This window comes from Ips typographus, unplaced genomic scaffold (assembly GCF_016097725.1).
Source record: "Ips typographus isolate SLU unplaced genomic scaffold, UJ_Ityp_2.0 IpsContig44, whole genome shotgun sequence".
Classification (NCBI taxonomy): domain Eukaryota; kingdom Metazoa; phylum Arthropoda; class Insecta; order Coleoptera; family Curculionidae; genus Ips; species Ips typographus.
In genome coordinates, this window is record NW_028098575.1 from 779,174 (window position 1) to 793,032 (window position 13,859).

Consider the following 13,859-nt stretch of genomic DNA (forward strand, 5'->3'; position numbering starts at 1 on the left):
CACTGAGGAGATACTTTGATTCAGCCGCAATAACTTCAATGGACAACAGCCACACCGAATCTTGCACGCACTCATTATTGCGCATTTTGTATTTAATGCCATTATTGATCAGCGCAATTACACCACCCGTTCTTTTGTTTGTTGATTTACATAGTTCGATTCGGTACCCTTCAATTTTTAGTTCTGATTCACTTATATCATCAGTTACGTGTGTTTCTGACATGAGAATAACTTTCGGTTTCCAATTCCTTATCAGCAATAGAATTTCGTCCTTATTATTTAAGAAACCTTGGCAATTTAGGTATACAATATCGGAATTTGCATAATTCTCCAAAGAATTTAATTGCTATTGTATAAACTTCCTACGTTGCAATTGTTCACTCTGTCTATAAACTTCGCACTTAGTCACATCCCACACAGTGTGATCCGTGCTTAAACTTAACCCATATCTTTGATTTGAGTCTTCGCAGTTTTTACATTTTTTAAAGTTATTTACACACACATTTGAGTTATGATCATTACCGCATTTACCACAAGCTTGCTTATCTTTACAGTCTTTGCTCAAGTGACCGTACTTACAACAATTTAGACAACGTATCACCCCGTAATCAATGAAAACTCTGCATCGATTCCATCCTAAGTTTACTTTCTCTTTCGAAATAATTTTCTCATATGTGGCTGAGTCAACCTCAAAAACTAAATTAAATCTTTTATTAAATACGTTGGTTCTTCTGAGTAAGTTCATTTTAAAGTCGTTTCTATCAGCGCTTAGGTCATTTTGTCTAATAATTTTTTCTATGATAAGCTCATCACCAACAGCATACTCATTTTCATTTACACCAACAACTTTCAATCGGTGATTCAATATTTTTGGTCGATCAACTTGATATTGATCACCGAGCTTATTTTGAATTTCAGTCTGCACATTAGAAATTTCCTTTTCATTTCCGCAAGTTAATATGATTCCACGTCCTTTTGTACTCCGACCCATTGACACGCCAACTCCTATTTCTACTGGATTTACTTTTCGTCTTAAATCTTCCTTGATTTCTTTCGGTTCACTTTGATCACTTTTTTTCTTTACAACCAATACTTTATTATTATTGACGACCGCATGTGCATAAGACTTTGATATGCATGGTAGATGTTGAACATTTTCTTCATTATAATTTAAACTCTTCAACTCAGCAAGTTTTAAAATGGCATTTTCGGCAATTAAGTAATCGATTTTTTTTATGCATTTCATTAGTATTATAAGTTAATTTTTCTAAAGCAGCATTTAGTATTTCAATCGTATTTTGATCTATAGAATTCTCCTCAATCCTGCTTCTTTTCCTTGGCCTGTCACCTCCCTTGGCGATACATGCCTTACATTTCCACGAAGTTTTCTTGGTGTGAAACCCACGCAATTCCATACTTTCACACTTTGCATGGTAAGCATTTTTGCATAATGTACATGAAATTATTGATTTTACATCTTCAATAATCTGTTTACAATTTGCACATTCAGTATCAGAATTCTTAAAAACGTTGTTGTCGTTGAATTCCATCGTTTATCAGTAAGTACGAAGCGTAAACAGTCCCGATCGGGACCGTTTCAGTACACAAAATCTGAAGATTTCTATTGTTTAATGTTGTACTGCCGTTATTACTTTGGTCACAACTATAAAGCTTTCTACAGTTATAGAAAACAACTTGATCTAATCACTTAACAATTTTCACTTAATTTCGACAGTTTTATCCAGTATAAAACTTAAATTATTCAGGATCGACAGATAACGCGTACTTCAATTGAGCAGCGCACACGACACTCCTTAAATCATAGTAGGCGACAGATTTGCTTAAGGACACCACACCCAATATGACACTTGTCAGTATCATCAAACGTTAAAAACATCAAAATGCCCTTTCAATTTTCCAATCAAGAATATGCTGATATGCACTTTATTTATGGATTTTGTGATGGTAACGCGTTGCAAGCCGTTCAGGAATATCAAAGGCGATTTCCCAATAGGCGACAGCCAGATCGTAGGTTAATTCAAAATGTCCACAACGTATTTGTGATGCAAGACAAGTCAAAGAAGAGTGTCCAGAACTATTGCAGTGCCGAAAACTACCATTCAACACATACTGAAACTGGACCATAGAACCCCTTCCATCTACAACCAGTTCAGGGATTACATCCAGGAGATGAAGAGCGTAGAATGGTTTTTTGTAGGTGGTTTCTGGACTCGGTTGAAAATGATCAACATTTTTTGAATAATGTGTTATGGATCGATGGATGAGTCATGTTTTACTCGACGCGGAATTGTGAATTTCCACAACCAGCATGTGTGGGCGCATGAAAATCCACATGAAGTAAGACCACGAAATTTCCAGCAAGAGTTCAGCGTCAATGTTTGGGCCGGGATTTACAATGGCAATCTCTTTGGGCCTTACATATTCCCTCAGAGACTCAATTCAGAAAACTTCCTGGAGTTCTTGGAGACCGAGAATGCTGATATGTGGGATGCCATACCCATTGGCTTGCGGAGACAGGCCTGGTTTCAGTTGGATGGTTGCCCGGCACATTTTGGCAGGATAGTTTGGAACTGGCTGAATGCAAATTATGAAGGACGATGGATTGGTCGTCGTGATCCAGTTGCATGGCCGCCGCGATCACCGGATATAACCCCCCTAGATTTTTATTTATGGGGTCACCTAAATAACACGGTCTATGCGACCTCTGTGACCACGAGGGAAGAGCTGCTGCTGAGAATACAGGATGCGTGTGCACAAATCAATCGCGATGTGCTATTGAGCCTAAATGCGTCCATCGTCACACGTAGCCGATTATGCATTCAGCAGAACGGTTCTCACTTTGAACAGTTGTTATAGTAATTTATTTGTGATAATAATGTTGAATTGTTTGTCGAATTGTTGTTAATAAAATGTTGTTATTATGATTTATTTATTGTGTATCGTTTTTTACTATGATCATCAATATCCCTAATTATTATCTCTCTGAACGGAGACATTATTTTTTTAAGGACTAATTAATGTTTGCAATAATTCTATTAACTAAAACTGGACTGACTGGAATGAACCCCTCTCTAGGGTATAACTTCCTTCTTATAGCATTCCAAACACTGGTTCCGCCAATCAAAAACTCCCAGACCTGGTCTCCTCTAGCCGACAACTCGTGACGACCTTTCGACCCCCGGTACTTGGAAATATTCCGCAACTCAGCGTCCGGTCGCACTCCGGTGCATAGTCTAGCTATTGCATCATAAGTGCAGTTGCACTCTGACCGCATTCCACAATTTTAATGTTTCCGCTCAAGTAATATAAATTCCACATTTTTTAATGTTTCCGTTCAAGTGAAATAAATTAGATTTATTTCATTCGTGACATTTGCCCCTCCTCCATGAAACTGGCCCTCCAGTTTAAACTAAGAGAGGTAACTCCTACCTTTGACAATTCTAATTACTAATCGTTATCGCTAGCCTTATATAAATTCATCTTATAATATTATCAGAAAAATGGAGTATGCGAAAATTTGTAGCAAAAATTTTAATTTCTATAGGGCTTACTTTCTCCATTTTTCGGCATCTCTTCTTCGCATTCCAAAAATGATATAAATCCTAACCTAAAGCAATCCTTCAACTAACATAACACATTTGAAATCTTGGGGAGCGCTTAACTACGCACCATCTATTTCAATATACGCAGTTCTGATTTTGCGATTTGTATTGCGCCGAAAATGTTTTGTCAAAATCACAAATTGTCCTGTCCATGACTTAACCCATTGTCCCTCACTGGTCACCAAATAGTACAGTAGTTAAAGTCTAGCAATGTCAATTTCATAGTCCTTCCTGCTTAAGTTCCATTAACATCACGTGGTTGACGTTGGTGATAAGATTAAGTGTCATCTTTATTGGTCTTCCAATACTGGCTTTGCACAGCGTCACTTAGTACATTGGCTCCTTATGGCTCCCTCAAGTGGTTTGTTTACATATAATGAAAACAAGAACAAAGGTTAATATGTGTTCATTAAGGCCTAATATACTTATATTTAAATTCTAATTTGCATGCAGTCTTGCGTATTACTTTATAAAGTTAATTGACATGTAAAAATAATCAGGAATCCGGTCCTGAAACTAAAAAGTTTGAACTCCGTAAGTATAAGACGCTCTAGTTTTCATGTTATGGAAAGTAGAACGTATTTGCATGTTTCAAAAAAAAAAAAAATACAGAAACATTAACCGTTTCTAATTAACTTCAAATCCTTTTGGAGAAGATTACAAAACTAAAGTGTACACCTCTTAACTTTTATAATAACAATGGCCATTTTTCTTAATTATTCTCATATGCTAAAAATTTGCATGTCAAAATGAAATTACAATGATATTTATCCATCCGCAGTTTTGTGAACGTTCGTACCGCGATGACTTAAATAACAAAGTGATCACCATCTGCCTGCGGCATAAGAAAAGAATTACATGATCAATTGGTTAGGTACGTACCTATATACCGCATTTTTTCATGTGCACAAAAAACAAAATTTATCCTATTTTAGGATAGTTCATTAAGCAAGTAAAAGTAAATCATTTTTATAACTTAATTATGAGCATTTTGACTTTATCGGGCTTGTAACTCTGAATATTTCAGCAGTTCAATATTTGTTTCAAAAAGTAGTCGTAGTCAGTCTGCTAGAAATTTGTACAACTTATTGTACATCGTAATGAGACGATCCTATAAACGGAATTAAGGTAAACGATTAAAGCAACTAATACGCAAATTTCCAGGATAACGTATAACCGGTTGCTGTCAGGAATAGGAATTTCCGTTGCCTGAAAATGTTGACAAGTTTAGCTACTTCATATGGACCTTTTTATATCCGAGTTTAAAGAAGTCTAGTATCGATTTGCTTCAAAGACCCAATTTTCAAAACTTAATAAAAGTATGTATAAGGTTTAGCATACACACAATCATTTCAGCCTGCTATTAGTTTCGTTCTCAGAAATACTTTTGGTTTGTTCTTTGAGAAAAATGCATGCACCGCCCTAACATTGATAACAGCAAATAGTCTTGCTGTGTGGCACTAAAACAAATATCTCTCAACATGTACAGACCTTTCTGTATCAGAAACTTCTCAACTGAAAAGGAAAAAATCAGAAACAACTACTTTGAGAGCTAATACTCCTACCAACATTGAATTATATTGTTTTTCCTGTTGAATTCTTGAGTATTTAAATTACACATTGCTGGAGTTTAAAGCTAAGTGAAAGTTAAACACTGATGTCCTGGCGTATTGAACGTAAAGTTTGCGGCAAATTAAGCTCGACTAATATGTTCAGTTGGTTAAGAGCGTTGGGGTGGTTCTCTGCGCCACTGATTTTAACCAATAAATCAGAAAATGCCAAAGTTGGTACTTGGAGTTCAATAAACCAGTAATCAGGACAACAAATAGGATTACAAAAAAACAAAATGAAACCTGCCAAGTAATATCAATTAATTTACAAGAAAATAATTGTAGTAAGCCTTCAACACAGAACGATAGCTGAAAGAGAGGTTTGAGGTTGCAGCAACAATAAAACAGTCAGAATTCAGTTACCCTCAGATGGTTTTTTATATTATGGGTTTCTAGTCGCTTCGTCAAACAAGCATCACACTTCAGTGCTTGATCCGATTCTTAAACTAATCTTACTTTCTGTACAGAGCAAGTGTACTGCTATCCGCTATCGATCTAAGCGCTACAGCCCAGTGTCCAAGAGATGTAGTCGGACAACCCTGGTAAGCTAGCGAAACGAATAGGGCTATTCGTGGTGCCGTAGCCCAGTGTAAAGATGAGCCTGCAGGAAGATACCCCGGCGGAAGGGCCCTTAGAATATACAGTACAAAATACAATGTGTTCGTTACAATCACTTAATATTAAGACTGATTATATTCATTAGTAATACTTTATTATCGAATTTACTAGAAACAAATTAATTAAAAACGCAAAAGATTGAGCACAATATTCAATAATTAGATATCAAATCAATCAGTAAGCAACTGGATGGTTTTATAACCAATTTACTACCAAAATTAATCAAATAAAGCACGAAATTTACCTTTTGTGATTGAGCAAAGGGGTCTTTGTCTTTGCATTAGTTGATTCTCTCGGATACTCGGTCACCAGCTTCCAAACTGTGTGTAGTCACAGATTGAAGACTCCGCTAACTGCTATTGAAATGAAGAAGACACGTGTTTTAGCCGGAGGCTAAATTGGAAATGGCCAAAATCAAACTTACTTGGGCGACACTGCCACCAAACAGATCGAATCAAAATACTACAAGACTGCCTCAGGTCTCTCAGGTCAATCTAATGGTCAAATTAATTTCCTAAGTGAAATAACCACATGGTAAAACTTAACCTCAAACTCACCACTCCACAAGAAAATCACACCACTTTTAAGGCTTATAAATCCGCATACAGCGAGAAAAACGGAGTTCCCAACAAAACTCGATATACTCCTCCAAATAACTCCCGTTTTTATTAAAAAGAGGTCGCACTAAAATCCCGTAACCGGTACTACAAAATGGCGATTCCTCTTAAAGCCCACGTGATACGTGTAAGTTTCTCTGAAGGTCCAAAAGGAAAGAAATTAAAAAGAAACCGATGAAGAGAAACCCTTCCAACAATAGCAAAAAAACTGGCGTGTTTCCGTTAAACTAAAAATGAAAGCCGGCAACATCGGAAAACTCTACAATATGAAAGCTGTCACGGTTCAAGATGACATACAAATGACGAACGATAAGTCACTAACAGCTGATCGCCGTCAACGTTACGAAATAACCCCACAAAACCAATCAAAATAAACCGGTAAATTATTCGAAATAAACAAATCCTTTTATAGGGCTCCGATGAATTATTAAGAATGTCTCGGTGCGGTGTAAAATAGTGCATTAATCGAACACTGAAGACTGGCAAACCGGAAATGGTTGCCAAAAATGCCAGCAGCACCTTGAGACTTTAGAAATCGCTTAAAACAGGTATGAATTTAAGAAAACTTTAAAACATTTTACTAAAAATACCTTTAGAAACTGAAAATGCAACAAAATGAAATGTGTTTGCCCACACTATGGATAGAAAATAAAAATTATTACAGTTTAAATTAAATTAACCGCAAACGGTTACCTGTTGCTCGATAAGTCTCTATCTCATAAACGCAACTAAACTGGGTACCAATCTGTATCAGCTCGTAACGCCAAAAATCGATCGTGACATCCTTTATAAAAGATACCAATATTTTTCATTGGCAATTCAATAATTATTTCATTTAATTATGAATCTTGAGCTGGACATCTTCGTATAGATGCACCAAAAATAGTTCAACTGCATGTAAGTCGAAACTTTAATACTCATAAGACTCATTACCATGGGTCGGTTAAAGAAACAAACTCTATGTGTCGCTTACATAAGAAGGTATTACGCTCAGCTAGCGTTTTTCACCTTAATTATTTAACGTAATAAAATTCAGCTGAAATAAATTAAAAGTAAAGTTACATTATCATGATGTGTGGGTCTTATCGTCTCATTCGAGTAGTATGTGTGTTGAATGTGTTAAATATCACTTCAGGAATACTTTATTACACATGTATCATTTACCATTCGTATTCAAAAAAAAAACTTGTGTCACTTTTTAAATCAGTTGTCATTTTTTCCATAGTAAAATCAAATTTAATTATGCTTAGCCAATACAATATTTCGACTTGTTATTCCATGTAGGTAAATTATCATGTGCATTTAAACAAAATAAATATTATAACATTAAAATGTATCAATCAGCAGTTTCTTTATCGACACTTCGAGTGCAACGAGACGAGTGCAATAAAGCAAGTCTGTCACACCGGCACGCGGCGTCAAGTATAACTAATTAGTCTGCTTTACTTTATTTTCCACTAATGTCGCGATTTTTGCAAGCAACCAAATAATAACCTTCGATTTTTTATGTACTGTTTGTTTTGAACGGTGGAAACATATCGAAATCCTCTTTTAATTTCTTCACTGTGCTTTTTTTTTTAAAGCGGATAAATACACATAATAAGTAAAAAATTATTTGTCGAGAATTAGAAGTTTCTTTTAGCGCATCGGCACATTTTTTGTCGTTATCGGGAATGCTTGACCTCGACATCGAAATAACATAATCCGCTGTTTTACAGTGTGGATTTAATTTTTTTAAGTTCCGATTTAGAAGACATGAGTTAAGTCACCCTAAAGTGCCGACTATATATTTCTAAGTGCTTAGTATACATTTATAAATGTTTAGCTTGTTGTTTTCTCCTAGATAGTTGCGCTTCCAGTTTGGTTAGAGTTAGTCAGTTGAAGTTAGTTGTAAGATACACTTATTTGTAATTTTTAGTAATTAAATAATTTTAAAAAAAAGCAATCTCGGCTTTTGACTAGTTAACTGGCGCAGTCAGTAGGATAATTTTCGGGCTCGTTATCGAATCGACGGTATCGAACTAACCGAGAAATAAAGAACTTACGTTTAAGTGTCTGTTGTGGAGTGTTACAAAACCTCTTCAATAAGGAGATTGGACCAACTTTGCCCATTTCTCGCGAGGACCAGCATTTTTGGAAGGACCACATTGCCAACCGAGGTGCCAGCCCTTATAGATGATGATTAAGTCCATAATCGTTTTTATGTAAGTGTAATTGACAATTTTTCATGTCTGAAGTTGACGACCTAAGAGTATTTTTTGATAATTTGCGTTTATCTGCACCTTCAACTGGCTCTGCTTCTAGTTTACATTCTCAAGAAGTACAAGAAATTCAAACTATTAGTAATAAAACATTAAAAACTAATCAAGTCAAAATGCCTGAATTCAAAGCTGAATACTTGAACTGCATTCCTACTTTTGATGGCAAACCTAATGATCTCCAAAGATATCTAGCAGTTTGTCAAAGTGTGATTGATGCATTCTATAAACCTAATCAACCCAATGATTTTCAAAATATTTACCTACTAAATTGTATTATTGGTAAATTAACAGGAAATGCAAAATTAGTATTAGGAACCCAAAATGTGACAACATGGGACGAACTTAAACATATTTTGAATAGGAATTTTGCGGACCAAAGGGATGAAGCCTGTTTAAATCGAGATTTAGTCATGCTTCGTCAACAAAATAATGAAAAACCAAGTCTGTTTTATGACAGAATTTTGCATATCCTTAATTTACTTTGCTGTTATATTAATGTACATGAGGATAGTGATGCTGCAAAACAATTAAAATTTAACCTTTATAACGAACTAGCTTTAAAAACATTTCTCTCGGGACTTAAAGAACCGTTAGGAACCACAATACGTTGTATGCATCCAAGAGATCTACCACAAGCTCTTCAATTCGTAACTGAAGAATATAACACCCACTATTTCCAAAACACTAATAAACTACCTACACAATCGGCAGTAAGACAACAATCACCAACACAAAATTTTAAACCATTTCAAAATCAATTTATGCCTCAAATGCCCCAATACAGACCAAACTTTAGTAATTCATATAATCCTCAAACACCTAATAATTTCTTTAGGCAAGGACCTCAGTTTCCTTCACAACCGATTCCAATTAGACCTGACTACTCTAAACTTAGACAACATTTTCCAACTAATTCGCAAGTTTTTAAACCTAGACAGGGTAACAACGTTTTCCGCCCTAATCAAAATAAGTCCCTTCCAAATCCAACTCCGATGAATGCTGACGCAAATTTTCAGGTACCAGGCCCCAGCAACCAAGAAACATAATACCTGAACCTGAAATAATACCCTTTAATAACGTTAACACAAGTGAACTCTCATATATTTATCTTCCCAGAGCATAACTTAAAATTCTTAATAGATTCGGGTTCCACAAAATCATTCATTGATCCCTATGTAGCCAAAAAGTATTTTTCAAGTTGCATATCATTTGACCCTTTTGTAGTTTCAACTGTATTCCAACAATCATCTCATCAGCATAGTCCAGTCATACCCGCTTCCAAAATTTTCAAATTACCTAATCCCCAATTTCTCAATTTATATCTCTTTAAATTTCACAATGTTTTTAACGGTTTGATAGGCATTGATAATTTGAAATCTTTACAAGCAATCATCGATTATAAAACGGGATTCTTAAATACACCTTATGCCAATATCAAATTACAGTTTCATGAAACAAAAATGCAAGTAAACAATATTACTGTTGCTCCTCGTGCACAACAAGTTGTTCGAATTAAAACAAGTGTTCAAGATGGTGAAATAATAATACCATATCAAAAACTGGATAATTGTGAAATTTCAAACTGTATTAAAGTAGCTAACAACGGTTATGCGATAACCACGATAACACATAACACTTGTAACCCTGTAACTCTAGATCTTTCAGAGCCTTTGATGTTGAAAAATATGACACCAAATATGACCAACTAATTGATAGTAATTTGCATAATTTTGAGAATGGCAGCGACATACAGAAACAATTCGACCCCTCACAGAACCGATCATCTTAATTCGGAAGAAAAACAAAAAATTTTAAACTTGTGCAAAGAATTTTCCGATATTTTCTACTATGAGGGAATGCCACTAACTTTTACAAGCAAAATTAAGCATGCAATTAATACGAGTGATGAACTACCTGTGTATGCAAAGTCATATAGGTATACATTTATACATAAAGCAGAAGTAGAAAGTCAAATAAACAAGATGTTAAAACAAAATATAATTCGCCCAAGTAATTCACCTTGGTCAGCACCTATCTGGGTTGTACCCAAAAAGGCTGATGCATCGGGAAAACAAAAATGGCGTGTTTGTGTTGACTTTCGGAAGCTAAATGAAAAAACAGTGGACGATAAATACCCCCTTCCGAATATTACTGATTTACTTGATAAACTTGGCAAGTGTCAATATTTCACTACTCTAGACCTAGACTTGCAAGTGGTTTCCACCAAATTGAGATGGAGGAAAGGGATATTCCAAAAACAGCATTTAGTACTGAACAAGGACATTTCGAGTACACGCGAATGCCGTTTGGACTAAAAAACGCTCCGGCGACATTTCAAAGAGTCATGGATAACATCCTCCGAGGAATCCAAAATGAAAAATGTTTAGTTTACTTAGACGATATCATTATATTTTCCACTTCTCTACAAGAACACCTAGAGCGACTTAGATCAGTATTTCAGAGACTTCGTGAATCTAATTTTAAAATCCAGTTAGATAAGAGCGAGTTCTTGCGTCGCGAAGTGGCATATCTAGGACATGTAGTAACACCCGATGGCGTTAAACCTAATCCCGATAAGATACAAGCGATTAGAAACTACCCCCTACCTACGACAACAAAACAAATCAAAGGATTTTTAGGCTTGCTTGGATATTATAGGAAATTTATCAATAATTTCGCCAAACTAACAAAACCACTTACTAAATGCCTAAAAAAGGGTGCAAAAATAGAACACAATCAAGAATTTGTTGACTGTTTTGAAACATGCAAAACTTTGCTTATGAACGAACCAATTCTCCAGTACCCAGACTTTACAAAATCTTTTAATTTGACATGTGACGCAAGCAATGTTTCTTTAGGAGCAGTACTTTCCCAAGGCACTATAGGACAAGATAGACCTGTAGCGTATGCTTCAAGAACACTGAATGAGTCAGAACAAAATTACTCAACGATTGAAAAAGAATGTCTTTGTCTCGTATGGGCTACCAAATATTTCAGACCGTACTTGTTTGGCAGAAAATTCAATATAATTACGGATCATAAACCCCTTCAGTGGTTGTTTAGTTTAAAAGATCCAAATTCAAAATTATTACGCTGGCGCATAAAACTTGATGAATTCGATTATAATATCATATACAAAAAAGGAAAATTGAACACCAATGCCGACGCCCTTAGTCGAATAGAACTACACATTAAAGAAACGGACAACTTTCAAAACTTAGTTGAATATATGAACGAATTCAACAAAAGTCTAGAAAAACCCGACAACAAGGATGCTGATGACCCGAATGACGACCCGGATGAAAACATAGATCAGATGTCAACAGTAGTGCAACCTGACCTAGACCAACACAATTTGCCTGAGGAAACAGCAGAGGACGATGACCAAACAGTACACACTAATAGAGATCAAGATCCGATAGTAGGTGTCCCAATTATAGAATCAGCTGTTAATTACGGCGCCAATCAAATAATAATCACACGAGTACGTCATTCACCAGCAAACACTAAAACAGTTATCATGTTTGAGAAAAAACGTCGATTTCACGTTCAATTATCCGAAGATAATTTCGAAGCTGACATAATGAAATTTATTAAGGAGCATATTGTACCGGGAAAATTGTACTCGATTTATTTTGATGATCCAAATGTGTATGAACCTTTCTGTGACGTAATTAGTAGAAACTTCAGATGGCCCTCCTTAAAGTTTAAGCGATGTACTATAAAACTCATAGACGTAATTAATAATGATGACGTAAAAGCAGTGATCAAAAATTATCATGAAGGCAAAACCAACCACAGAGGTATCGACGAAACAGAACAACGAATAAAAATGAGATACTACTGGCCCAACCTAAAAAATTCTATTCAGTCTTACATCAACGAATGTGAAGTATGTCAAAAAAGTAAGTACGAACGTCACCCAATTAAAATGGAAATAAATATCACTCCCACAGCATCCAAACCATTTGAAATCATTCATCTAGATACATACACACTAGACAAAACTAAATTTCTAACTATCATTTAGCTTTTTAGCTTTTCTAAATACGCTCAAGCGTATCCGTTGCATTCACTAGCAGCCACAGAAATAGCTGAAAACTTAATCACATTTTTCTCCCATCATGGAATTCCATCTAAAGTAATTGTAGACAGTGGTACTGAATTTAAAAACATAACTGTTACCGAACTTTTACAACTACACAAAATTCAGATACATTTTTGCTCACCAAACCACCCCCAATCAAACGGAGTCATCGAACGTTTTCATTCGACATTGACTGAACATATTCGACTCTTAAATAATCAAGGATTTGACAAAACACCTATCATACAAAAAATTAAATATGCTATACTGGCATATAATCACTCGATCCATTCATGTACCAACTTCAAACCTATTGACATTTTAAGTGGTCATATTAACAACGACGACCCTTTTAATATACAATTAGATCAAATGTTAATGAGTAATTATGTTTCAGAACATAAAGACAGAGTCAAAATATTATATTCAAATATTAATGAAAATTTAATTAATAAAAAGGAGAAAGTTATTGGTAAACTCAATGAAGATAGAGGCCCACCGACCTTGTTTACACCAGAAACTCAAACTTATATAAAAAAACATCAACGACAAAAATTAGGCAATACATTTCACCCGCCTACTAATATCGAATTAATCGACCCTATTCGAAAAACTGTGACTACAGTTGCTCAAGGAAAGACCCATATGGACAACCTTAAACGTCCTTTTAGACATAAATATAGTTTTAATAATTAAAATTTAACTATAAGTATTTAATATAAGAAATTAGTTTAAACTCTCGCACTACATGCTTTGTAATACTAAGCTATTATATTTCAGCGCTTTAGGTTACGTGTTCGGAACGCAAGAACAAATTGTGTTATGACAATTAGACGACAACATTGGACTTATACCCGTTAAATTAGGAACTGCAAAAATCACTGACGTAAACACCGTGCATATAAGTAATGATGTAGATGGAAAAACTAGTGAACAACCAATCTTATTTCCTGATTTTGCTGACACTGCTGCATCTCTGCCTGTTCTCAACCTTAGTGTACATCTTAGACAAGTGAAGCTGGATGAACTCCATCAATGGGAAA